This window comes from Brachyhypopomus gauderio, unplaced genomic scaffold, assembly GCF_052324685.1.
Source record: "Brachyhypopomus gauderio isolate BG-103 unplaced genomic scaffold, BGAUD_0.2 sc203, whole genome shotgun sequence".
NCBI classification, from domain to species: Eukaryota; Metazoa; Chordata; class Actinopteri; order Gymnotiformes; family Hypopomidae; genus Brachyhypopomus; species Brachyhypopomus gauderio.
This window is the reverse complement of record NW_027507024.1, coordinates 65,227-90,000: the sequence shown is the minus strand read 5'-3', so window position 1 is coordinate 90,000 and position 24,774 is coordinate 65,227. Positions and strand designations below refer to the sequence as shown.

The 24,774-nt window shown below is 44.1% G+C and overlaps 1 protein-coding gene across 12 annotated transcripts in view; it reads right to left on the bottom strand.

Moving 5' to 3' along the window:
- LOC143502717 (uncharacterized) overlaps positions 1-4,292 on the bottom strand; it is a 16,529-nt gene extending 12,237 nt beyond the window's left edge. For 8 of the 12 annotated variants that reach the window (XM_076995392.1, XM_076995398.1, XM_076995401.1 and 5 more), the window contains exons 1-2: positions 467-4,271; positions 1-13 (exon numbers count right to left, since the gene is read on the bottom strand). The exon at positions 1-13 is cut by the window's left edge and continues 107 nt beyond it. The gene's annotated coding sequence lies outside the window, so the exon portion shown is untranslated. Of the gene's footprint in view, positions 14-466 lie in introns of all 12 variants that reach the window. The other 4 variants (XM_076995399.1, XM_076995394.1, XM_076995395.1 and 1 more) reach the window with 4 other exon arrangements.
- Positions 4,293-24,774: the final 20,482 nt, after the last annotated feature.

Genomic DNA, 24,774 nt, shown 5'->3' with positions numbered 1-24,774 from the left:
GAGGAAGAGGGAGCTGGAAGGACACGCGTTAATGAGCTTATGAAGGGGAGAAACATCATAACAGCATCAGCGTACATAAACCTGCATGGACGACCAACACAGCCAAGAAACCCAAAAGCACCAAGCGCTACTGAAAAGTCTGATGAAAGTTTGTCATTTTGTGCAGCTACTATGTTAATGAAATAAGCAGAGATGCCCCCCCATTTCCCCCCACCCTCAAAAGTAGAGTGCTACTTAACATGCAATTAATGAGTTAAAGATTATGAAGATTGATGAAGTGCAGCATGAATTAATGACCGTGCAGCGTGAGACTATTCTAGCACCACCACCCTTCATTACCTACATTACCACTTCCATTTCCTTTCCAATACAGCTGCATTACAACAAAACAAGTTAAGGCCAAACAACAAGACATTCAATCCAATACTAGTGTACTTCACTCAGTCCAACCTGCAGGACAACTCACCTTCAACGTCCAGTTCCACTGATGCAGCCAGCAGCTCGGCGTCTGTGGGATCCTGTGTGCTGCGGCTGGCTGTGGAAGTCCGGTGCTTGGACAAGCCTGTGTATGGACTAGTGCTGGGCGATAAAACGATCTCGATTCTTTTCGCGATATATTTTCCCTCGATGACGATGATAAGCCTGGCCAGTATAATTCAATAAACGTTATTTTCCATTTCCTGTCTAAGTAGCGCCGCAAACTCGCGCAGCACGTATCAGGCTTCACGCTCAGCCAATTATCACTGGCTGCGGGAGTTGCATCAGATTCAGCCCCACCCCTTGGGTCGGTGGTTCTGCAGAGACGACTATCTCTGCTCACCTGGAGGATCGCGTTTAACCAAGAAACAAGGTTACGGGAAGATGGCCAGTAGAGAGAGCCCTGAGAGCAAAAGTGAAGAGGAAGGTGAGCCATCTGCTCCTGATGACATTGTTCCAAAGAAAGGCCACATCACTTCCATCATATGGAAGTGGTTCGGATATCTTAAGTCCGACCAAGCGCAGTTAAGCCCAAAATGCAGAATATGCCGCCGTACAGTGCAGACAAAGACAGGAAACACAACCAATTTGTTTCACCACTTGCAAAAATATCATCCAGTCGAGTACACAGAGAGTGTAAATATGCGCTCAGGGCGCACTAGCCAGGCGCTACGCCATGGCGCTAGCCAGCCATCTAGCAGCGGAGTTTCTCCAAAACAACAGCCAATTGTGGCGACGTTTGCCTCCATTACCCCTTATGAAAAAAAATCGAAAAGGCACCAGGAGATAACAAACGCTGTCACCTATTTCATGGCTAAAGATATGATGCCCCTTAGCACAGTAGAGAAAGTAGGCTTCAAGAACCTAGTGAAAGTACTTGACTCAAGGTATCAACTACCCGGCAGAAAATATTTTTCACAGACGGCGCTGCCGCTGCTTTATAAGGAATGTCGAGCAAAATTGGAAGCGGAGTTAAAACTTGTGAGACACTTTGCTACTACCGCTGATATGTGGTCAAGTCGGACATCCGAGCCGTACCTGAGCCTCACTGTGCATTACATCGACGAGGAGTGGAATTTGCAAAACAGATGTTTGCAAACGGCGTTTCTCCCCGAGGATCACACAGCCGAATTAATCTCTCAGGCGCTTGAGGACGCACTTGCATCGTGGGGTCTAAGAGAGGACCGACAAGCCTGCATCACTACTGACAACGGAGCAAACATCGTTAAGGCAGCCTCACTTAAAAAGTGGACTCGCCTGCAGTGCTTTGGACACCGGCTGCACCTAGCAATTGGTATGTTCTTTTATATTATTATACACGTTGTATTATTATAATCATTTTATTTTAATGAGTATTGTTGTGATATACTGTTGTAATTGGCTTCATGTAGTAGCCTGCATTCAGGGAGGGGAATAATAATTTTATTAAATATAATTTAATTAAAAATCCCAGTGCTATTTCAATTTAATTTAAACAACAGAAAAATAATATAAAGGGTCTGTATTAGTAGTTATATTAGATAAACATTCATAGATTTTATGTAATTGTCCCCTTGTACTTGTTTTAAGGGCCAATCAGGTGGGGGTGAGGCATTTCTGTTGTCCTTTGCTGCTTGGTATTTTGGACCCAGGAGTACATAAAAATGACCAATAATGTCCAATAATGACTAAATACATGTATTCACTATTAATAATACAAATCTATTGTGTATTTGTCCTGTAGAGAGAGGTGGGAGAGACATCAGAATACAAAGAGCCATAGGTGTGTGTAAGAAGGTGGTCAGTGCCTTCTCTTTCTTGTGGAAAAAACAGAATCTTTAGCAGCTGCTCAAGTGGAACTCAATTTGCCCAAGCACAAACTTGTCACAGAATGCCCCACCAGGTGGGGATCCCGTCAGAAAATGATAGGAAGAGTTATGGAGCAAGAGAATGCAATTGCAAAAGTCCTCTCTACTGATAAGAAAACAAGGCACCTTGTACCCACCTGGCAAGATGTGGACATCCTAGAGTCTGTCCACAAGGCTCTGAGCCCACTAGTGAGTTTCACAGATGCACTCTCTGGAGAAACATATGTTAGTGTATCCTATGTGAAGCCTGTGTTGCACCTCCTCAATGAGGACATACTGAAGCCAGATGCCGAGGACTCAGACCTCACAAAGAGCATCAAGACTACTGTCATCAGCTATTTGAATGAAAAATATGATGAAGCTGCCACCGATGAGATTCTGGACATAGCATCCCTGCTTGATCCTCGGTTCAAAACCAGTTACATTAAAGAACACAAGGTTAATGCCATAAAAGCTAGAGCCATGGCTGAAATGTTAAATGAAGGACAGAACAACCCAGAAGCTGAAAGCACTCACGCCTGAAAAGCACTCACGCCTGAATGTAGGTGTGTAGTCCATTCTGTACAACAGGAGAGAGCAAAATGAGCATGCACACGACTACACATACATACATACATACACACACACACACACACACACAAATGTGATGGAAATTTGATGATTTCCATTTACATCAGGCTTTCTTAGTATACGTTAAACACATTAGAAATAGGGTTTTTGCATATGTGTGTTAATCAAAGCACTAAAGTCATTCTGGTGACTTTAGTAGGCCTCAGAGATGTGTTTATGTGTGCCTGTCTGGGACATTTAATCTGATGTTCCTCTGGTGTTCCTAAACTGACCTCGCTGGAGACGCATAATCTCAGCTTGGAAAGGACTACGGCGACACTCAGTCTGCCATGCCATCACGAGGATGCTGAGCAGGGAGGGGGCACGCATCATATGCATCTGTCAAATCAGAGTTAATCACTCCTTACTTTGTCCAATCATATTTAGTTAATAACCGTGTGTTCACCTCGTGGACACCGTGTGTATTGATGATCAAGGGTATAAAGGATGAGAGTTCGGAATGGGGAAGGAGCTCTCTCTGTGACTGACACGTGGGTGTTTGTAACGGAGATCTCAAGGGTTTAATCTATGTCTATGTTTAAATAAATCATTGTACTTATTATCTAACCCAACTGCTTCTGACTTATTTTGTACTCACCATTGAAGGGTTTCAGAATTTCTAAGACACACATACATACATACACACATACATACATACATATACACACACACACATACATAAATACATACATACACACATACGATCATATACACACACACATACATACACACAGACAGACAGACATGCACACACAAGTGTGATCTCTAGTAAAAAAAATAAAACAAACACGTTTATAAATCGAGTTTTCTGTGACTGAACGCTTATAACGACGTCGTACGCTGCGCGTCGCGTTACTACAGTACAACAACTGCGTTACTGTCGCAACACACCTGTTTATTTTACACAGAAAAGACCGAGACTGTGTAACAGTTGTACATTCAACCATCGGTGTTTAAATAGCCAGCCTGCTTGTACACTTCGTATTTTGCACAAAAATGACAGAGATCGGGTAGCTGGATGCATTTAATCACTAATTTTAATGTATTTTAAACGTGTCAGCTCACTATCCAGCTGGTCCGACAGCCGCATTTTAACAGAAACGACGGATCGGGCAGCAGGTCTACCTACCGAGAGACAACCGAGCGGTTTTAGCTCAATGACCCGGTCGGTCTTCACTTTAAATCTCCACTACAGACTATCGAGACAGAGGGAGGAGAGAAATAAACTGCACATAAGACTTACCAGAAATGAAATAAAGTGTAAAAATCGCAGTGTCAATGATGATCGAGCGAAGAAAACTCTTAGTGAAAACTCTTAGTGAAAACTCTTAGTGCTCACTTGTGTGACAGCGAGAAGGGGGGGGGGGTGAACGGGAGCAGCAACGAGGTAGCAACGGACAGCCAATGAGAATTCGAGAAGCGCATTGGAACAGGCCAATGGCGCTCTGCACGTTTTCTGCATATATTGGAACAGGCCAATGAGAGGACGCAAGCACTTTGGAACAGATTGGAACAACATTGGAAGATCGGTCCACCGTCTGCATCTCAATTCAGGGGCTGCAGCCTACGTAGACCGCGTAGACCGCAGCCCACGGTGGCCACACACTTCGAAGGCCGGGTAGGCTGCATCTCACGGCTGTTAAATGAAACAGTCTAGTCTTCGCAAGACGTATGTTTGCGTGACCACGCTCTGCCCCGTTACATACGTGTTAGCGCGCTGTCCGACAAATATCACATCACCCACAAATGCCTAAAAGAAAATGCGTTGAACATGTATTCACATGTTTGGCGGGAAGTATAACTTCATAACAAAATTCAATGTATTTTTATAAACGTTACTCTTTAGTAAATACTCAAAGCACATGTTTACCTGCAATATCATTAATAACTGGCAGGTTATTTAGCATCTCACTGCAGTATAAATGTCCATATTTAAAAAATACCGACATTTAAAAACAAATTCTTCGGCCCGTACACTAGACTCCGCCTGTTTATTGTTCATAGAGCAATGAATCCTGGGATATGGTGGGACGCGAAGGATACTCAGATGCATCCTTCGTTTTCGGGGTTTTGAAGGCTACATTCGTCGGCCACATAAGAAGGAGTCCACGAATTGGGACAGCCTCGTCGCGGCGCAGTGACGTAACCGGCCTACAAATGCGCACTTCGTGGGCTGCAGCCCCTGAATTGAGATACACCTACAATTTTCGGAGCATCATGGGGTGAATCTGAAGCATTAAATGGGTTCTGAGCTCTTGAACGATCCACAGGTGGAGGAGGATCTAAAACACTTGTGTTGATAACAGAAGAAATACGAAATCTTTTTCTTTGATGCGTGGGGTGCAGAGAGAATGGTGTTGTGTTGAGTCTACATGCACCTGTCTCCTCTTGTCTTGAGGGAGTACATCTGCCTTTGAAGATACATGCTTGTCTTCGTATGCACTAGCCTGTTCTACAACATAATCCTTTGTACGCTGTTTAGGATCGAGAGGCACTGCATCGAGTTGGAGTTTGCAGCTGTTTCTCACTACTGGTGTCTGATGCTGCTTCCAGAACCTCAGTTTCAGCTACAGCTGCGGCAGTTTCTCCAGTGTCAGCATTTCCATTGCAGCCTGTAGTTGAGCTTTCTCTCATTTTAATTGCATCTCCTTTTCAGTGAAAGACAGTCGTGCTTTAGCAGCTTCGGCTCTTGCCCGAGTCTTTGTGGCAGCAGTGCCTGTGGCTGAACTTCTGGAGTGCAGGGAAGAGCGCGAGGAACAAGACCTAGTGTGTTGTGAAGATGCCTGTTCTTAGTCCATAGTACAAGAGAAAATATTCACTGATGTAGCCAAACACGAAAGTGTGATACCAGTTTGAGTTAGGCTGAGAACTGTGTTGTCCTATGGTATGGAAACCTCTTTTCACTGTACTGTCCTCTATTCACATAAGGGATGATGTGACTTGACAGTGAGATAAACACCTTTCTTCAACCACGACTCTGAAGACACTTGTCTATTTGTCCACAGGTTTAATGATTTGAAAAGGGGTGAAACTGAAAAGAAAAGCATTAGCATTAACCTTCACTTCACATCACAGATGGCGGCGCGTACAGACGCAGCAGCTCAACGCTCTCTTACTCAGTGCATTTTCTTCGTGTTTTTGTTTATACGTTTGTCCACAATTGTCTCGTTAAGTGCCGCAAATCCTATATACAGCTGACAGGATCTCTTGAACATTGGAGTACTGCAAAATAACGCCGTCACAAGGGAATTCTCATGCAGCAGGTCACAGAACGATGGGAAGGACTAACTGAGTTTACTCCTGAATCTCCAAACATCATTCTGCTTGCTGCTACTTTGGATCCCAGGTTTGGAAAACTGAGGTTCTTGTCTGCTGATGAAGTATTGAAGGTCCAAAATGCAGTAGGACCCATGACACCTGCTGCCAAACAGCAAGTGAGGCCCCACCACAAGTAACCATGGAGCATCCATGACAGAAGAACCAGCAGCACATGCCAAGGAGGCCACATCATTCTCCACTCAGACACCAAGTGACCAAGACCCAGATGAGGAGCAGCAGGTAAATGATGTACAGCAGGAGGTCAGTACATAGTTTTGTTTTTAATCTTTTAACACATTTAAGATTGCATTATATGACTATTTGTTACCTTCCCTGAAGATGTGCTATGAAGTAATTTAAAATAAGACATCATACTGGATGGAGAAATCATACTGATACAGATAACAACTGTAATGACTAGTGCAAAATGTAAAGAAACAAAAAGGCAACATTTTTAATACTTCTATTGTCAGAATTATTCCACAGGTCTTGTGGATTTTGGAGAACATCTCCTGTCCGAGAAGGAGAATCCACTGATTGGTGGGAAAAGAATGCAGTGTGCTGACCAACACTGGCAGAACTGTCAAGATGTCTGCTGTGTTCCAGCTACATCCTCACTAATGTGTGAATCTGTTCATGCATGGACCTGTTCCTGTTCAGATGTTCACAAGCTAAGATGCACAACATGCCAATGTTTATGCCTTTTTATTGATTAATGCCCTATAGTTTTGGTATTTACAAGAAATCCTAAGTTGAAAGAAATATAATTTATTTTTTACAAGTGGTATTTATTTCTTTTTGTGTTTGCAATTAGGAAATGTATGATGTGAATTTAAAAATATATCTTACCTAAAAACGGAAAAAAACAATTGGTCATGTAATGCAGCACGCGCTGCAGAGTGATTGAAGGTTCACTGTTGAAGTGTTGAAGGTTTCTGCCCATCAGTCATGGAGGCTCTTGAGAAACTCTAACACCATTTATATTCAGTTGAAGAAAAAATCCTCACAGGCACAAACTGCAAAAGGGCAGAAATGAGGGGGAAGACATCAGCAAACAAACGTGCAGACATGATTATGACATGGGTTAAAGTTCTCCGTCACTACGACGGATTTCCGTCATTTGATTTTTTGGGGGGAAAATTCCGTCAAATCATAATAAACCACACACGCGCGTGTTCTGTTTTGTGGCCGAAATATGATCCTGTCACTGGCGCTCATCAGCGCTGGATGGATGACGGCTGTGTCATTTGATTGACTTGCGGGTCATTGCGCATTGAACAATTCTCTTTTATCACGTTAACAAATACGAGCCTCTTGTAATTCCAGGACGAAACATGAGAGAACGTGAAGACGTTAAGATTGGGCATTTTGAAATACCACCATTAAATAATGTGATAAAAAAGCGAATTATTTAGAATCATTTCGAGTACATGTATAACTATTTAACTTTATTAAGATTAACGTGCTGGGAAATATTGAAATGGACCTTGAAAGTGACGTACAAGTGCTTGAATTTCACCTTGTAAATGTGTATGAACTCCGCAAATATGACTTCACCGCCGTCATCCATCCAGCGCTGATGAGCGCCAGTGAGAGAATCATATATATGTATATAATCGCGCGCCGAAAATGACGCAATCGCGGTAGCTCCACCCGTGCGCGAGAGCCTCGCGCGCTGGCGATTCGCGAGGTCGTGCACCTCTCGAATTTTGTAACTTCGCACGCGCCGCGCTTCAACGCAATGAACTAATCATTAAGTATTCATTTGTTCATTCATTTTGATTATTATAATGTCATGTCCATACTATAAAGTGACTACATTTAAATTTTTATTTGAATTTGTAGTGAAATCTAGAAGTTATGGTTATTTATACTGAAGAATCTCTCCACCGATGACATACATTTCTTCATTTAGCTTTAATACAGTCTGAGAAAATAGGCGCATTTCTTCCATTTAAAATGTTAACTTTTTTATTTCTAAACCAACATGGATGGTGTTGTTCTGCTTGTATTTAAAAGCTCTATCCAGTGGTGTGATTTAATTTGCCATTTTTGGATATTTAATTTTTTTGTAACATACCTACTTAAATCAGGTAATCTTACGGCAAACAAGAGAGCTTCATACCTTTTAAAACTCACCAGGATTCACTAAATTTGACTTGATCTTTAAATAATTTTATGGAAGAGGACCCCCAGATAACTTATATCTAGACATATATAGAGACATTTATGTACATTTATTGCTCAGGTGTTGCATTTTGCTGCTTCATAGATTCTTTCTTCTCTCCTTACACAGGCTGTTTAGATAAATATACAAGGCCTTGTCCCAACTACACCACATTGTGAGTAATTGCTGGCATTGTCTTTTGCCAGGACAAATTTTCAGTCAAATGAAGATTTCTTGCTTTAACCCATGGATTATGACAATATTATATGGTTTTAGTCACAAAAACTGTTGCTCAGGGAGCATTTCTTCAGATTTCTTCAATTCCTTCAGACTGCACGATGTGTATTTGTAGCGTTTGCTTGTTCATGTCTTTGTTTCCATGTTGGTAGTGATGGGCAGATGAGACCTCATTGGGTGTTTGGCACATTTGCCATCTGTGTTGAAACTGTGTTGCTGTATCACTTAATGGTGACATCTGCTGGATTTAAAGTCATTGCAATCAATGTCAATAAAGACTGAAAACAGACTGAACAAAGTTCATTCACACATTTTTATTTAGAAACATCAGCTGCTTTAACATTTTTGGGCTGAGGCAATTGTGCTGTTTACAAATCATTTCTCCTGCTTGTGTGAATACCCTTTCACTGGCACTGATCATGACGGCGTACACAAACAAACTTGCAATGAAATTTCTAAGGTAGGGTAAGTTAGTCTTTGTGTTTTCCAGTACTGTAATGGATCCTGTGATCTTGGTGTGTTCTCCTCAGATGTATCTCTGTACCTCAATAATGGTGTCATGGGGACATTTGAATTGTCCTTGTTCTCATTAATGTTCACCTGGAAGACTGGCGGGGCAGTGGTGAGGTCATGACCTCATTAATGTTCACCTGGAAGACCGGCGGGGCGGTGGTGAGGTCATGACCTCATTAATGTTCACCTGGAAGACCGGCGGGGCAGTGGTGAGGTCATGACCTCATTAATGTTCACCTGGAAGACCGACTGGGCAGTGGTGAGGTCATGACCTCAATAATGTTCACCTGGAAGACCGACTGGGCAGTGGTGAGGTCATGACCTCATTAATGTTCACCTGGAAGACCGGCGGGGCAGTGGTGAGGTCATGACCTCAATAATGTTCACCTGGAAGACCGACTGGGCAGTGGTGAGGTCATGACCTCATTAATGTTCAGCTGGAAGACCGGCGGGGCAGTGGTGAGGTCATGACCTCATTAATGTTCACCTGGAAGACCGGCGGGGCAGTGGTGAGGTCATGACCTCATTAATGTTCACCTGGAAGACCGGCGGGGCAGTGGTGAGGTCATGACCTCATTAATGTTCACCTGGAAGACCGGCGGGGCGGTGGTGAGGTCATGACCTCATTAATGTTCACCTGGAAGTCCGGCGGGGCAGTGGTGAGGTCATGACCTCATTAATGTTCACCTGGAAGACCGGCGGGGCGGTGGTGAGGTCATGACCTCATTAATGTACACCTGGAAGACCGGCGGGGCGGTGGTGAGGTCATGACCTCATTATTGTTCACCTGGAAGACCGACAGGGCGGTGGTGAGGTCATGACCTCATTAATGTTCACCTGGAAGACCGACGGGGCAGTGGTGAGGTCATGACCTCATTAATGTTCACCTGGAAGACCGACGGGGCAGTGGTGAGGTCATGACCTCATTAATGTTCACCTGGAAGACAGACGGGGCAGTGGTGAGGTCATGACCTCATTAATGTTCACCTGGAAGACCGACGGGGCAGTGGTGAGGTCATGACCTCATTAATGTTCACCTGGAAGACCGGCGGGGCAGTGGTTAGGTCATACGGCAGCACAGGAAATTTGTACTGCCCCGAGGTGGTGCTACACGCCATCTCCCACTCACCCCCCTCAAGGATGTGGATGAGGTTGTAGGTGCTGTGTAGATCCAGTTTGGTGAAGCCCCTCCCCTCCCACAGCTGCTCCAGCTGCAGCCACTAGGGGCAGTGGACACAGGTGCTGCACCAGGAGGAACTGAGTCCTGGATAATCCACACAGGGCCTCAGCCCCCCGTCCTTCTGTACTAAGAAGACGCTGGCTGAGGCTGTGAGGTGGAGGGGTGGATGTCACCCTGAGCTACAGCCTCTCTGATGTGCTGCTCCATCACCTGCTCCTCCTGTGAAAGTGGGTGTGTCCTACAGCGGGGGGGCAGGGCTCCGGGCTGGAGCTCAATGGAGCAGAGTCCCAGTCACCATGTGGGGGAAGCTGAGTGTCCTTCACTGGGCAGAAAACCTCACGCAGGTGGCTGTACTGGGCTGAACTAGCTCTCTCCCTGCAGACCTCTGGGCTCTCTGAGATGGATTGTAGAGACACGCCTCCCTTTACATGAGCCCTATAGCACAGGGGAGACCAGCCTATGATAGTGTGAGTTTCCCAGGAGGTGTGTGGATTATGGGTCTGTGACCAGGGTAGCCCTAACGTGATAGCATAACGGAGATGAGGAAGGACGTTAAAGGAGAGGTGATCCGTGTGGTGTAGCAGGGAGAGTTGTGTGTGGGGGGTGTGGTGTGTAGTGACACCACTGCCAGTAGGTCCACCATCCAGTGCTGAGAGCCGTGGGGGTGAAACAGGCACCAGCTGCACGTCCAGCTCCTCCGTGATGTCTTGGCAGATCATGTTGCCCACGGCCCCCCGAGTCTATTAGGGCAGATACACACTGTTTTATCCCCATAAGACACTGTTACCGGTGCAGTAAACAAGCGAGGAGCTGGTCTGCACTTACCCGGCTGCTCCCCCGTGCTTTACGCAGGAGGCCATGATGGTCACGTGTCACCAGCATTGGCTCAGGGGGGGAACACCCGTTTGGGTGAACTCAGAGGGGGGGGGGGGGGAGACCCGTGTGGGTGAACTCAGAGGGGGGAGCACCCGCTTTGGTGAACTCAGAGCAGAGGGGGGAGCACCCACGTGGGTGAACTCAGAGGAGCCACATCCACTCACTGCCTCACAGTCCTTCAACAGGCAGCCATAGGTGATCACCAGCCTTACTTTCCCATTAAATAATGACACTTCTGTTTTACAAGAATGTTCAACTTGTAACAATAACGTCCACTAATGCCGGATCATTCCATCCGGTACCTGCTGCCAGTGTATGAAATTACATGGTGAATTCAGGGCACTACGTTTCCCCTGCCTCAGGGGCAGTAGAGTCTGGCCACATACCCTCCCTCACCGCGAGTAGTGGAGACTTCTGTGAATTCAGCCATGAAAGCTGCATAATCCTGCAGCAGCGGGAAGAGTTGGAGTACAGTGCTGTTCCCTGTAAGTCTTTCCAGTGTGAAGAGTTGGAGTACAGTGCTGTTCCCCGTAAGTCTTTCCAGTGAGAAGAGTTGGAGTACAGTGCTGTTCCCGTAAGTCTTTCCAGTGAGAAGAGTTGGAGTACAGTGCTGTTCCCCGTAAGTCTTTCCAGTGAGAAGAGTTGGAGTACAGTGCTGTTCCCCGTAAGTCTTTCCAGTGAGAAAAGTTGGAGTACAGTGCTGTTCCCTGTAAGTCTTTCCAGTGAGAAGTGAGAGTATAAATTGTGTGCGCATGCGCGAGTAGTGCATGCAGCCTGTTGCTGCTGCTCCCGATAGATTTTTGTTTTTAGTTATATTTTATATTCTATTCTTTTATATATTTATGTAAATTTTTATGAGCAACTTAGAAAGCAGTGCCCTCTCTAAACATGCTAATAGAGAGAGTTTTGGTTTGGTTTTTCGCCGTGAAAGTACTTCTTTCACTCTCCTGCTCCGCTGCGGCGCAACAGCATGGCTCTGTCTACACCCGGGACCAGCTGATCGCGCTGAAGCCGGCCGGCATGGCTACCAGACCAGACAACATCCCTGCAGAGATTCGGAGACGAACACTCAGGGGATGCAGAGGAGGAATGAATCAGCGCACGGGAAAATCGAGGGCGAAACGGAGAAGGCTTATGGAGAAAAAAGGATATAAGCCGCGTCTCCCATCCATCATCATGGGCAGGCCCGTTGACAGTCTCGCTGGGGCCCGGGACAAGAAAGATTCATGTGCCCCCCCCCCTACGCGAAATTGACGTAATCGCAGTGGCTCCGCCCGTGCGCGAGGGCCTCGCGCGCTGTCGGTTCGCGAGGTCGTGCACCTCTCGAATTTTGTAACTTCGCGCACGCCGCGCTTCAGCGCGATGGACAAAGTCATGTTTGCAGGGTTCATACACCTTTATAAGGTGGAATTCAAGCACTTGTACGTCATTTTCAAGGTCCATTTCAATATTTTCCAGCACGTTAAACTTAATTAAGGTAAATATTTATACATATACTCGAAATGATTCAAAATAATTCGCTTTTTATCACATTATTTAATAGTTGTTTATTTTCAAAACGCCCAATCTTGTCTTCACGAGAACTGTTCAGTCAGACAGCTATTTGTTGTGAAACGAAGTAGTTACAATTTCAAGCATTTTCAAGTACTTTACCCTAAATTCCAGCACTTTTCAAACATGGAACACAATGCAACTTTAAAATTCGTCAGGTAAATGTTTTTCCTTTCTTTTCTGCGCTCCAGATTTCAGTATTTACTTTAACTATCCACCACTGTATTTCTCGCTGTTGGGCGGATACCGGCCGGCTACAGTCGGTGCTGGATCAAACCATTTTCCAGTGGGAGGCGGGGGTGTATGCACTTAATGGAAAATATGCAGATAGGTAAAAAACATATATATTTGAGCCATTGAGCTTATTATGAGTACATAATTTTATATTAATGAAAGATTTCAAGATTATTTAAAAATTATAGACTTTAAATAAAAAATAAATTGCTGGGCTCTTTGATGGGCCCCCCTGGCCCTAGGGCCCGGGACAACAGACCCGGTTGTCCCCCCCTGTCGACGGGGCTGATCATGGGCAACGTGCGGTCGCTGGCGAATAAAATGGATGAGCTGACAGCACTAACCAGGAATCAGAGGGAGTACCGAGAGTGTAGTTTAATGTGTTTTTCGGAGACAATATGGCTACATAAGGATATGGCTACATAAGGATATTCCCGATGACAACGCTTCTGTGGATGGGTTTCAGACTGTTCGGGCCGACCGGGACTACACCGGGAGCGGTAAGCGGAAAGGAGGAGGGCTTGCTGTGTTAGTGAATAACCGCTGGTGTAACCCTGGTCACATCACCATCAAAAAACAAGTTTGTTACCCGGACATTGAGCTGCTAGCCGTTGGACTCAGACCATATTATTTACCACGGGAGTTCTCCCATGTTATTATTGTGGCTGTGTACGTTCCCCCCTCGGCTAACCCGAAGACAGCATGTGACGTCATTCACTCAACAATAGCGCATCTCCAGACTCAACACCCGAGTGCATTCATCACTATATCGGGTGATTTCAACCATATCACCATGGCTAAAGTGCTACCGAACTTCACACAGTATGTGGACTGTCCTACCAGAGAAGAAAGAACATTGGACCTGTTATATGCGAACGTTAGGGATGCATACAGCTGTTCCCCTCTACCCCCCCTGGGTAGGTCAGATCATAACTTGGTGAATCTCAGCCCCTTGTATGTGCCCCTGGTAAAGAGCCGGCCTGTAACAACACGGACAGTGAGGAGATGGTCTGAGGATACATTTGTGGAACTGCAGGACTGTTTTGAGACTACAGTTTGGCCAAATCTCTATGAGCCACATGGAGAGGACATCGATGGGCTCACTGAGTGTATCACGGACTACATTAAATTCTGTGTGGACTCCACTGTCCCAACCAAAACTGGTAAATGTTACCCAAACAACAAGCCGTGGGTAACAAAGGACATTAAAGCTCTCTTAAATGACAAAAAGAGGGCTTTCAGAGCTGGAGACAAGGAGGAGGTGAGAACGATCCAGAGGAAATTGAAGACAACCATCAGGGAGGCTAAAAATAGGTACAGGAGAAAGCTGGAGTTGAAACTTCAAAAAAACAACCTAAGAGAGGTCTGGAGTGGAATGAGGACCATCACTGGCTTCGGGACAAGTAAGAACAGAGGAGTGGAAGGCAACATGGACAGGGCTAATGAGTTAAATCTGTTTTTTAACAGATTCGACATTACAGGTTCTGTCCCCCCCTGCCTGTATCCCTCAGATGGCCCTCAGAAGCCCACTCTACCATCCACCCCTCCTCCTTCTCCTTCCACTGATGGTCTGCCTCCCTCCCCTGATGGACTACCTCACACCTCCACCACCCCTTCACACATCACCTCTACACTGTCTATCACCACTGACCAGGTGAGAAGACAACTTAAAAGACTCCAGAACAACAAGGCTGCAGGACCTGATGGCATCCCCCCCAGGGTGCTTAAAGCCTGTGCCGACCAGCTTGGGGGAGTTCTTAAATATGTTTTCGACTTGAGCCTGAGTCTACAGAGGGTTCCAGTGCTGTGGAAGACGTCGTGCATTGTTCCTGTCCCGAAGACGCCTAGACCGAGTGGCATCAAGGACTACAGGCCTGTAGCATTGACGTCTCACATTATGAAGACCATGGAAAGGCTCATCCTGGATCAGATACGGCCTATGGTTCAGCCACTTCTGGATCCAATCCAGTTCGCCTATCAGCCACGTCTGGGAGTTGATGATGCCATCATCTACCTCCTACCTCTACGCTCATCTAGACAGGCCAGCCAGCACAGTGAGGATCATGTTTTTCGATTTCTCCAGTGCTTTTAACACCATTCGGCCTGATCTTCTGAGTGAGAAACTGAAAAGGATGAAGGTGGATACCCCCATTGTGACCTGGATTACTGACTACCTTACCGGCAGACCACAGTATGTACGTTTGCAGCAGTGTGTGTCGGACAGGTTGGTTAGCAACGTTGGTGCTCCACAGGGGACTGTCCTCTCTCCCTTCCTTTTCACTCTCTACACCACGGACTTCAACTACTGCACAGAGACTTGCCACCTTCAGAAGTTTTCTCATGACTCAGCAATAGTTGGATGTATCAGCAAGGGTGATGAGGATGAGTATCGGACGACGGTGAATGACTTTGTTGAATGGTGCGAGATGAACCATCTGCAGCTTAATTTAACAAAGACTAAAGAACTGGTTGTGGACCTGAGGAGGGACAAGGCACCGGTGACCCCTATGTCCATCAGGGGGGTCAGTGTTGACATGGTTGATCACTACAAATATCTAGGTGTTCACATTGACCATAAACTGGACTGGGGTATGAACACTGATGTCCTCTACAGGAAGGGCCAAAGTCGCCTCTATTTTTTGAGGCGTCTGAGGTCTTTCAACATCTGCCGGACCATGCTGAAGATCTTCTATGAGTCTGTTGTGGCGAGTGCTATCCTGTATGCTGTGGCATGTTGGGGGAGTAAGCTGAAGGTGGCAGATGCCAACAGACTTAATAAACTGATTCGTAAGGCCGGTGATGTTGTGGGTGTGGAGCTGGACTCGCTGACGGCAGTGTCAGAAAGGAGGACTCTTTCTAAGTTGAGGGGTATTATGAACAATGTATCCCACCCACTCTACAACACTGTAATGAGACACAGGAGTACTTTCAGTGAGAGACTCATAAATCCAAAATGCACTACAGAGCGCCACAGAAGATCATTTTTACCTGTGGCCATTAAACTGTACAACTCCTCTTTAAAAGCATAATGCTCAATATTCATCTGTGTAATGTCTACTACTAGTATTACCTTCAAATGTGCAATACTATTATTATTACAAGATTATACAATATTATTATTACATTTCAAATGTGCAATACCCTCTCAATAACAACAACAATTGCATCTGACACTTCACACTTTATTTTTATTCTTATTTCTACTGACACTTTATTTTTATTTCTATTGACACGTTATTTTATTTATTTCTATTTCTTCTTCTAAACTTTGTTTGATTTGTCATTTAATTATGTAAATATTTTTGGTATTTTTTATATAGTGTATTTTTATTAATAGGAGCAGCCGTAACAATTGCAATTTCCCCCAGGGGATTAATAAAGTATTTCTGATTCTGATTCTGATTAATCGTCGGCTAGCTGAAGCAATTGGGTTTTAGAACTCCGCAAAAGAAATAAAAGTAGCGAACTAGTTACTTCTTGCGTCGCTCGCGTGCTGCACGGGCCTGAGTGCAGAACCAATACTGCTTTGTTCTCGACGGTGTGCGCGCTCTTCGTCTCTAGGTAGCTACTTTGATGCAGCCAGGTAGAGAGAGCGAACAAAAGGGGATCCCCCCTTTTAAAGGGGATTCGTCTGATGACGTAGTTCCACATCCGTCCTGACGTGGGCCATGCACCTAGGGGGAGCACCCCTCTTCCTTTGTCTGTGGAGGCATGGTACCTACAAGTCACTCTCTGAAAAGTGTATGTGTGCCCCTTCACCCATTGGCAATGGATGGCACCTTGAGAATGGAGAGTTAACGGTGACCTGGATGACTAAAACCCGCCCCTGAAAGTGTGTTGCAGGTAGTTCACTGCAGTTGTAAGCAGGGCAAATGTGAGACAGGGAGATGTTCCTGTATGTCTGCCAGCCTGTGTTGTACAGAATTATGTAGATGGCAAAACTGTGGAAATACTTTAAAAGAAACAGACACATTGCTCCATGGGATGATGAATCTGATGATGAGAGTGAAATGGATGAATAATAGTAATGAGTAAGAAAAGAACTTTGGACTTTTTTTGGGGTGGATAAAGTGTTGGATTTGGGATTGAGGGACAGTAATGTATTCAATGCTAGAATGAACCATGCTGTGACCTTAAGACACCATTCTGTACTGTATATGAACATATTTGTAGCTGTATATTGCATTTATTGTAGTGTTTTTATTTTATTCATTATTTAAAACAAAAGGGGGTGCAGTAACGTTTTGATTTATTTCAGCCACCAAAGTCTGTACTTTTTGTTGCTGTCTCTGATTACACAGTATCTACTGAATGTTGATATATAAAACACCAGTGTATACAACATCATATTGTGTTTATGCTTTATTATGTGTGGTGTCAATTTCTGAAGTTTAAGAAAAAAATCTGCAAATTTGCAATATTCCATAATGTAAATTTACACTTGAGTGTACAAAAGCATTAATACTTCTCTTATATGTTAAGGTACATGTATAGGTCAGTTTGAGATATATTTTAGGTTGTGAAAATGGAGATTAATTAAGTTACAAGCAAAACCAGCAGAATAGAAATTTCGTTTTTTTTTATTCACATATATATATATACATTTATGCACTGTGACAAAAAACTGCAGGATATTTTACGGAGAAGTTTTAACTCAAGGTCAATAAGGGTATTGTCTATTCAAAAACACTTTTAAAAAGTAGTGCCCAGACGTGGGAACGAAAATGACTTTCTAAGCACTTTTTGCTGGTTCACATTATGGCCTATATGTATACACATGAAATACAAATGTACAGTCATTGTGAGAATTATGGAAAAGAAACAGTGCCAATTCGAAATGTAATCGCTACTAGGCAAAAATGGAAATGCAATTCACAAAACGCATTGCTTTTCCATACAAACATGCAGAATACATGCCCCAATGAAATGCAAAAGCACTATTACATTACGTTTCAATGCACTTTATCTCTTTATTGAAAAACAATACACAAGAATTACCATTCAAAACCAAAACGCTGAATTTGTGCCAGAATTGAATATAATACAGCTCGAAATGTAATCACGGCACCGAGGTATTGGTTTTCACCGTACGGTATTTCTGACATAAATGTCTCCTTTAAATGCAATGATCACGAGATTGATTTAAACACTGATGTGATGAAAACATGCCACAATGAAAAGTAAAAACTCCAGTGTGTGTGGATTTGTATTTAAAGAAAGAAACGCTGAATTCGAGCCAGAAGCCACCTTGAAATGCAATCGACTGAACGTCAATCGACTGAACCCTGCAAACAGCGCTGAAGAGCGGACCGTCGCCTCGACCCGCCACAGCGGAGCCCCCGCGATTGCTACCCGTATTTTCCAGATTATAAACCGCTACTTATTCCCTCACGCTTTGAACCATGCGATTTATAATGAGGTGTGGCTTTTCTGTGGATGTTTCTTCACCCTTCAGGGGTGGAACATGTTATGTCTTCACTAAGACAACATACAGAAAAACATTGTGCAAAGTCTGCATTCAATAATGTGACTCGCACCGCATGGAGGTACATTGGAACTCTACGCTTTTATTGAAACGTTCACCTGAACTAACACAATGCTAGTGCCATCTACAGGATGACTTATGTAACAACAATGTAAGTTTAACCAATACATAACATTTCCTCCCACTTTACTAGAAATGTACACAAATTTTATCTATTTTTATATATCTGACCTAATCTAGAGGTAGGGAGTAGACTGTCCCTTGCCTCAAACCAAATCAGGGGATTATTCTGCCCCTTTGAAGAAATGGTCCATTATCATAACTACATACAGTCCAAGGTTATTTTCCCTTTCAGTTTACTACAGATTCAAACGATCAGGTGGTTTAATAACTTGTGTAGGGTAACGTCTGATATGCTCTTTTGCAAGGGAGCCATCCTGTAAGTTCAGATCAGTAGGCGTTGTCTCACTTGGCCCATCACTGGACATACATTGTTTGTCTTCAGCTGCTGGGGATGAACTTGTCTCAGCAGCCGTCTGGACTGTAGAAGGCATGATGGACATGCTAGATGATACGACTGTGTCAGATTCTGTAGATTTTTCTGAAGTAATCTGTTTCTGATGATGTAGAAGTTGATCAGCACGACGTCGCCAAGATTCTGTTGCACCAACATCTACCGTGTATGAAACTGGTCTGCTTTGGGTGGTAATGACTCCTTTTGCCCATTTAGCTCCTCCTCTGTAATCACGAACCAACACAACATCACCAATTGCAAACTGTCTCTGTTTGGAACGTGTGGCCCTGCGAAGGATCTGTGACTCCTGAGTATGCCTCACAGCTGACAGAACACTTGGTTTCACAGCATCCAAACGAGTGCGTAGTTGTCGACCCAGAAAAAGCATGGATGGAGACTCTTTTGTTGTTGAGTGTGGAGTATTACGGTAAGTCAATAAGAAGGTATCCAACCTTTGCTGAAGAGATATTTCAGAGTATTTTGAGGACTTCAGGGCATTTTCAGGACTTCAGGGCAAGTTTGCACAAACCTTTCAGCTTGCCCGTTAGTGGCTGAATGATACGGAGCTGAGCGAATGTGCTTGACATGCTTGGCTTTTAGAAACGTGGCAAATTCTTGTGCTGTGAACTGAGGTCCATTATCACTGACAAGGACTTCAGGAATTCCATAGCGACTAAAGAGATTCCGCAAAACACGAATAGTCCTGTCAGTAGTTGTGGACTCCATAATCTGCACTTCCGGCCACTTTGAATGAGCATCAACCACCACCATGAACATTTTACCCTCAGTTGGTCCTGCAAAGTCTATATGTATCCGTTGCCATGGTTTGCTTGGCCAGACCCATGGGTGGAGAGGGGCTTGGCATTGCATTTTCAGGGTCTGCTGACAAGATAGACAGCCTTTTGCTTGCTGTTCAATGTCGCTATCAAGACCAGGCCACCATACATAGCTACGAGCTATAGCTTTCATTCTCACCACGCCAGGGTGGCCACTGTGCAGTTCTTCAAGGACCCTCTGTCTCAGTACAGACGGAACAATGACTCTTATGCACCACATTAGGCATCCTTGCTGCACTGACAACTCACTACGTCTGGAGATAAATGGTGACAAATTACTGGTATTGGCATTGCTCAATCCTCTTGTTCCCTGGGTGACCAATGTCAAGACTGCAGACAAGATTGGGTCTGCCTGTGTTTCATGACAAATTTCCGTGGCACTGACTGGTAATGTTTTGTCGAGGGCTGACTACGTTCCCACCACTTCAGCCCAGCGTGTTCGTTCAATTGTAGGAGAAAACAGGAGCCACCAGCCAAACTGTTGCAATGCTATCAAAAGGCTTTATTAAAAATCAAAGATATATCTCGGGAGAATCTCAGAGACACCAACACTACCTGTGCATCAGAGAATTCTCAAAGAGTATGTTTAGACGCAGTCGTTATATACTGTTTTCTCCACCCCTTCGTCCACTCTTCTATACCTTACATGGTAATGTCATCTACACATACCACACTTCTTCTTTCTGCACCCCAACACTTTTCCCCAATGGACTTATGGTCCCTGCCGATGGACTGAGAGGCCGGAAAGAGGCCACCATACATGAAGATGCTGTAGATTCATATTTCCTCAGTGTCGGCACAATCAGGCCTACGCCTTCTGCTTTTTAGGTCTCACTCTGCAGTGTGGTTTGCTCAACATCCTCTCCCTAGGGTTCACCGCTCGGACACATCTGAGACAATGGTTACATTTTACTTCTGTATTATGTTAAAAGAATACTGTATATATGTTAATATGTTAAGAGAATACTGTATTATGTTAACATGTTAAAAGAGTAAACATGTGTATTGTGTTAAAAGAATAAACAAAGCATGTGTTAACTGCTAAGCAAAAAAACCCCAAATCACAACAGTTTCCGTTTGCTTTAGATAGAATATATCAACAGTGTCTTGTCTGTCTCTGTGTTCCACCTGCAAAGGTAATCTCCAGAGACCATCAGCATTGGTATGATGAGCTGCTTTTTTGTACTCAATTGTGTAGTCAAAAGCAGACAAAAGTAGAGCCCACCTTTGCATGCGTGCTGCTGCCATGGAAGGCACACCTTTCTGTGCTCCAAAGATGGTGGTCAAGGGGCGATGGTCTGTGAGAAGTGTAAACCTCCGTCCATATAGATATTGGTGGAACTTTCGGACACCAAAAACAATTGCCAAAGCTTCACGCTCAATTTGTGCATAATTTTGTTCTGCGTTGCTGAGTGTTCGTGATGCAAACGCTATTGGTTTCTCTTCTCCACCTGGTAGCACATGTGAGATTACTGCCCCAATACCATAGGGTGAAGCGTCACATGCTAATCGAATGCTGTTTTGTGGATCATAATGCGTCAATACATTGTGTGACACAAGCTGTTCCTTCGCCCTCCTGAAAGCAGATTCACATTCCACAGACCAGTGCCAACGTGTCCCCTTACACAACAGGGCATTCAGAGGATTCAGGATGGTTGCAAGATTTGGTATGAAGCGTCCGTAATAATTAATCAGACCCAGGAACGATCGCACTTTCTCAGGAGATTTGTGTAATCCTGCAGCGTCAATTATATGACCCAAATATTCTAAGGAGTCTGAAAAATTCACATTTTTCCTTTTCAACTGGCAAGCCAAACTCCTCTAAGCGATCCAGAACTGCATCCAGATGTTGTAGGTGTTCAGGATCAGTACAGCCAGTCACCAAGATATCATCCAGATAGATAGCAGTGAACATTGGGTAGCCCTTGCAAGATCTGGTCCTTTGAAATATGGCTGGAGCCGAGACAATTCCAAAAGGAAAATGATTATAACAGAAAAGACCTTTCTGTATATTGATTGTGAGGAGTTTCCATGAACTCTCATTGACTTGCATTTGCAGGTAGGCATTGGACAGGTCTAATTTGCTGAAACGTTGTCCTCCTGCCAAAGATGCAAAAAGATCCTCAATACGTGGTATTGGATATTGTTCAATTTGGAGAAAAGGGTTAATTGTCACTTTAAAATCACAGCAGATGCGCACTGCTCCATTCTTTTTTACCACTGGAACTATTGGAGTTGCCCATTCGCTATACTGTACAGGTGACAGGACTCCATTTTCAGTGAGACGGGTCAATTCAGCTTCAACCTTTGGGCGTAAAGCATAAGGGACTACTCTTGGCTGGAAAAACTTGGGTTTGTGCTCAGACTTCAGTGACACATTTGCTTCAATGCTTTTCATCACTCCAAGCTCTTTAGAGAACACTGCTGCATGTTTTAGCAGCACATCATCCAGCGTACGCATTTGTATTGATCTTATTTCTTTCCAATTCAATTTGATTTTACGCAACCATTCTCTACCAAACAATGGTGGATATTCACCCTGAACAACATAAAGAGGAAGTACAGCAGTCTGCTTGTTCAGTTTCACTTGAACATCCACAACTCCTAGTGAACACAATGCTTCACCTGTGTATGTTCTCAATACTACATCAGTTGGTCGTAGTGATAAGTGGTTCAGTGCCATTTTATACTTAGCTACTGAGATCAATGAGACTGACGCCCCTGTATCAAGCTCCATCTCAAAAGGGGTACCCTCAATTTCAGGTTTTACTGTGATGCGCGTGTTTTCTCCTGCTTGAGAAACTGTATGCAAAGCCAGGTCTGAGTCTGTGTCATCACTGGACATTACGTCAGCATCCACCCGATGTACACGTTTTTTTGGTATAGCCTGTGTCTCTGGTAGGCTTGGGCTTAATTTTGCTTTCTTTAACCTTATACTGCAGATTCGCACACCCGGTGGCCATTTTTAACATTTTTGACATAGTTCACATTAAAACTAGATATCTCAAGTTGTACATATAGGAAAATTATCATTCATGGCTCAAACTGAAGTAGGCAGTTGGGGGAACATATTAATACACTTCAGTATCATATTCACATAATTTGGTTTATTTTAGAGCCTCTATTGCAGATGCTAATATGCCAGGAATGTCACAAATGCTGACTTGAACTTGAACATGACTGGAATGTATATTCACATAGTTATTCAAATTAGGTATCAGAAATTACAATAAATTTCGCTAGGGTCTTTTCTAACAACACAGAAAAAATGGAGCAAATCCATGCAAGCATTGAAAAGTTATTCAGCTTTATCCAAGGTATGTCAAGTGCACCACACCCATGTCTAAATATGCCACACCCAACACACACCATTAGCCAACTAAGCTAACATGCCAACAAATTCCTTACACGAAACCGAGGAGCTACGACAAACAACAATGCTGCACATATTACAGCAAGACCAGAAAATTCCAATGACTAAATTTCATGTCCAAATATGAACGTTATGATATCATATTTATGTCCAATATAGTCCGACAGCATAAGCTAGGTTACCGTAGCCAACTCCGGTAGCATCCGACACGATACAGAGTGCTGCAGCACTCAAACGCTCTAAAACTGTTTATAATCTAACGCTTAGTTAATGTTTAGTATTAGAATATATATTTTGTACAATATCGCTTATGAAAAATTATCCATTGTTACTCACAGTACGTAGAATCGCGTCGTAGCCGGTGTACCGTCTTACTTCCGGGTTGGCGAAAATTCCGAAAATTGCTCATATATTCCACACAAAGTAATCCGTTTATGTTCAAAAGTATCCACAATCCGCATAAAAACGAACAAAATAATCCATGGCTGCTTCAGTTTCGCCGAACAGTGTGTTCTGGGGAGCTTAGCTTAGGTTAGCAAAGGGTTAGCTTATGTTGCTATGCTAGCGGCCGAAATTGGAAATGAAGCGCCAGTTTCCGAGGGCTCAATTTAAAAATATACTTGACCAATCATGTCATATGAGGGCTGGCTAGCTTCGGAAGGATGTACACTATTGGTTAGAACAGCTTTCAATCACTTCTGAGGCGCCAGCTTGTCTCTGTGGGCTTATTGGTTCACCCTCCCCCCCTCCCCTTCGCACCTCGCCGTGGGAGAGGTTGTAAAACCTGTCACTCAAAGTCACTACCCCACTTTAGACCAATAAAAACCACTCAAATCAAAGCAGAACCGCTGCAGCTTTGTAATGAGGGGTCAAATCAGCGTTAAGAATGCTTCTGTGACGCTTAGGGGGCAGATTTGTCGGAGTGTCTCATTCAGGAAGCGGATTTTGGAAAATTTTGCAGTGAGGTGAGCAAGCTTTTTAAGGTACTTAACCACAACGGATCTACGCTGTTAAGGTCTTAAATTAAAGCCTTATTAGTAAACGATTTTTAGGTGACAAAACATTAAGACATTTCACAACATAAATATGTTTTGTAAACGGATATGTCGGGAGACCCCCTCGCGGGGTGCACTTTTGTGGTCAACTTCAAAGCCGGATATCTCGCGATCGGCTGCACGTAGACGGCTGAAACTCGGTAGGCATGTAGATGGGATAGGAAATTTTGATTTAAGCGCTTTTGTTCGGAGATTCATTAATGTTTAATATGTTTTATATCGCCGTAAAGGAGCTGGGCCCGCCGGCGGGCCCACTAGGGGGCGCTTCTGCATAATAGGTTAATTGACGTCTTTTTAGATCTGCAAACACGACTTATGTGTCCCCTTTTTCCACATGAATTGCAATTCTTATCCTTGAACCAACACTCATCATCGTTGTGATTTATTTTTTCACATCGTTTACATTTATTTGGGACTTTGCTTGATGAGAGTGAGATAGCATTTACCTTCAGTGATCCACTGAGCTGCTGTGACTCTCGCTGTCTCCATGGATGCTGCTATT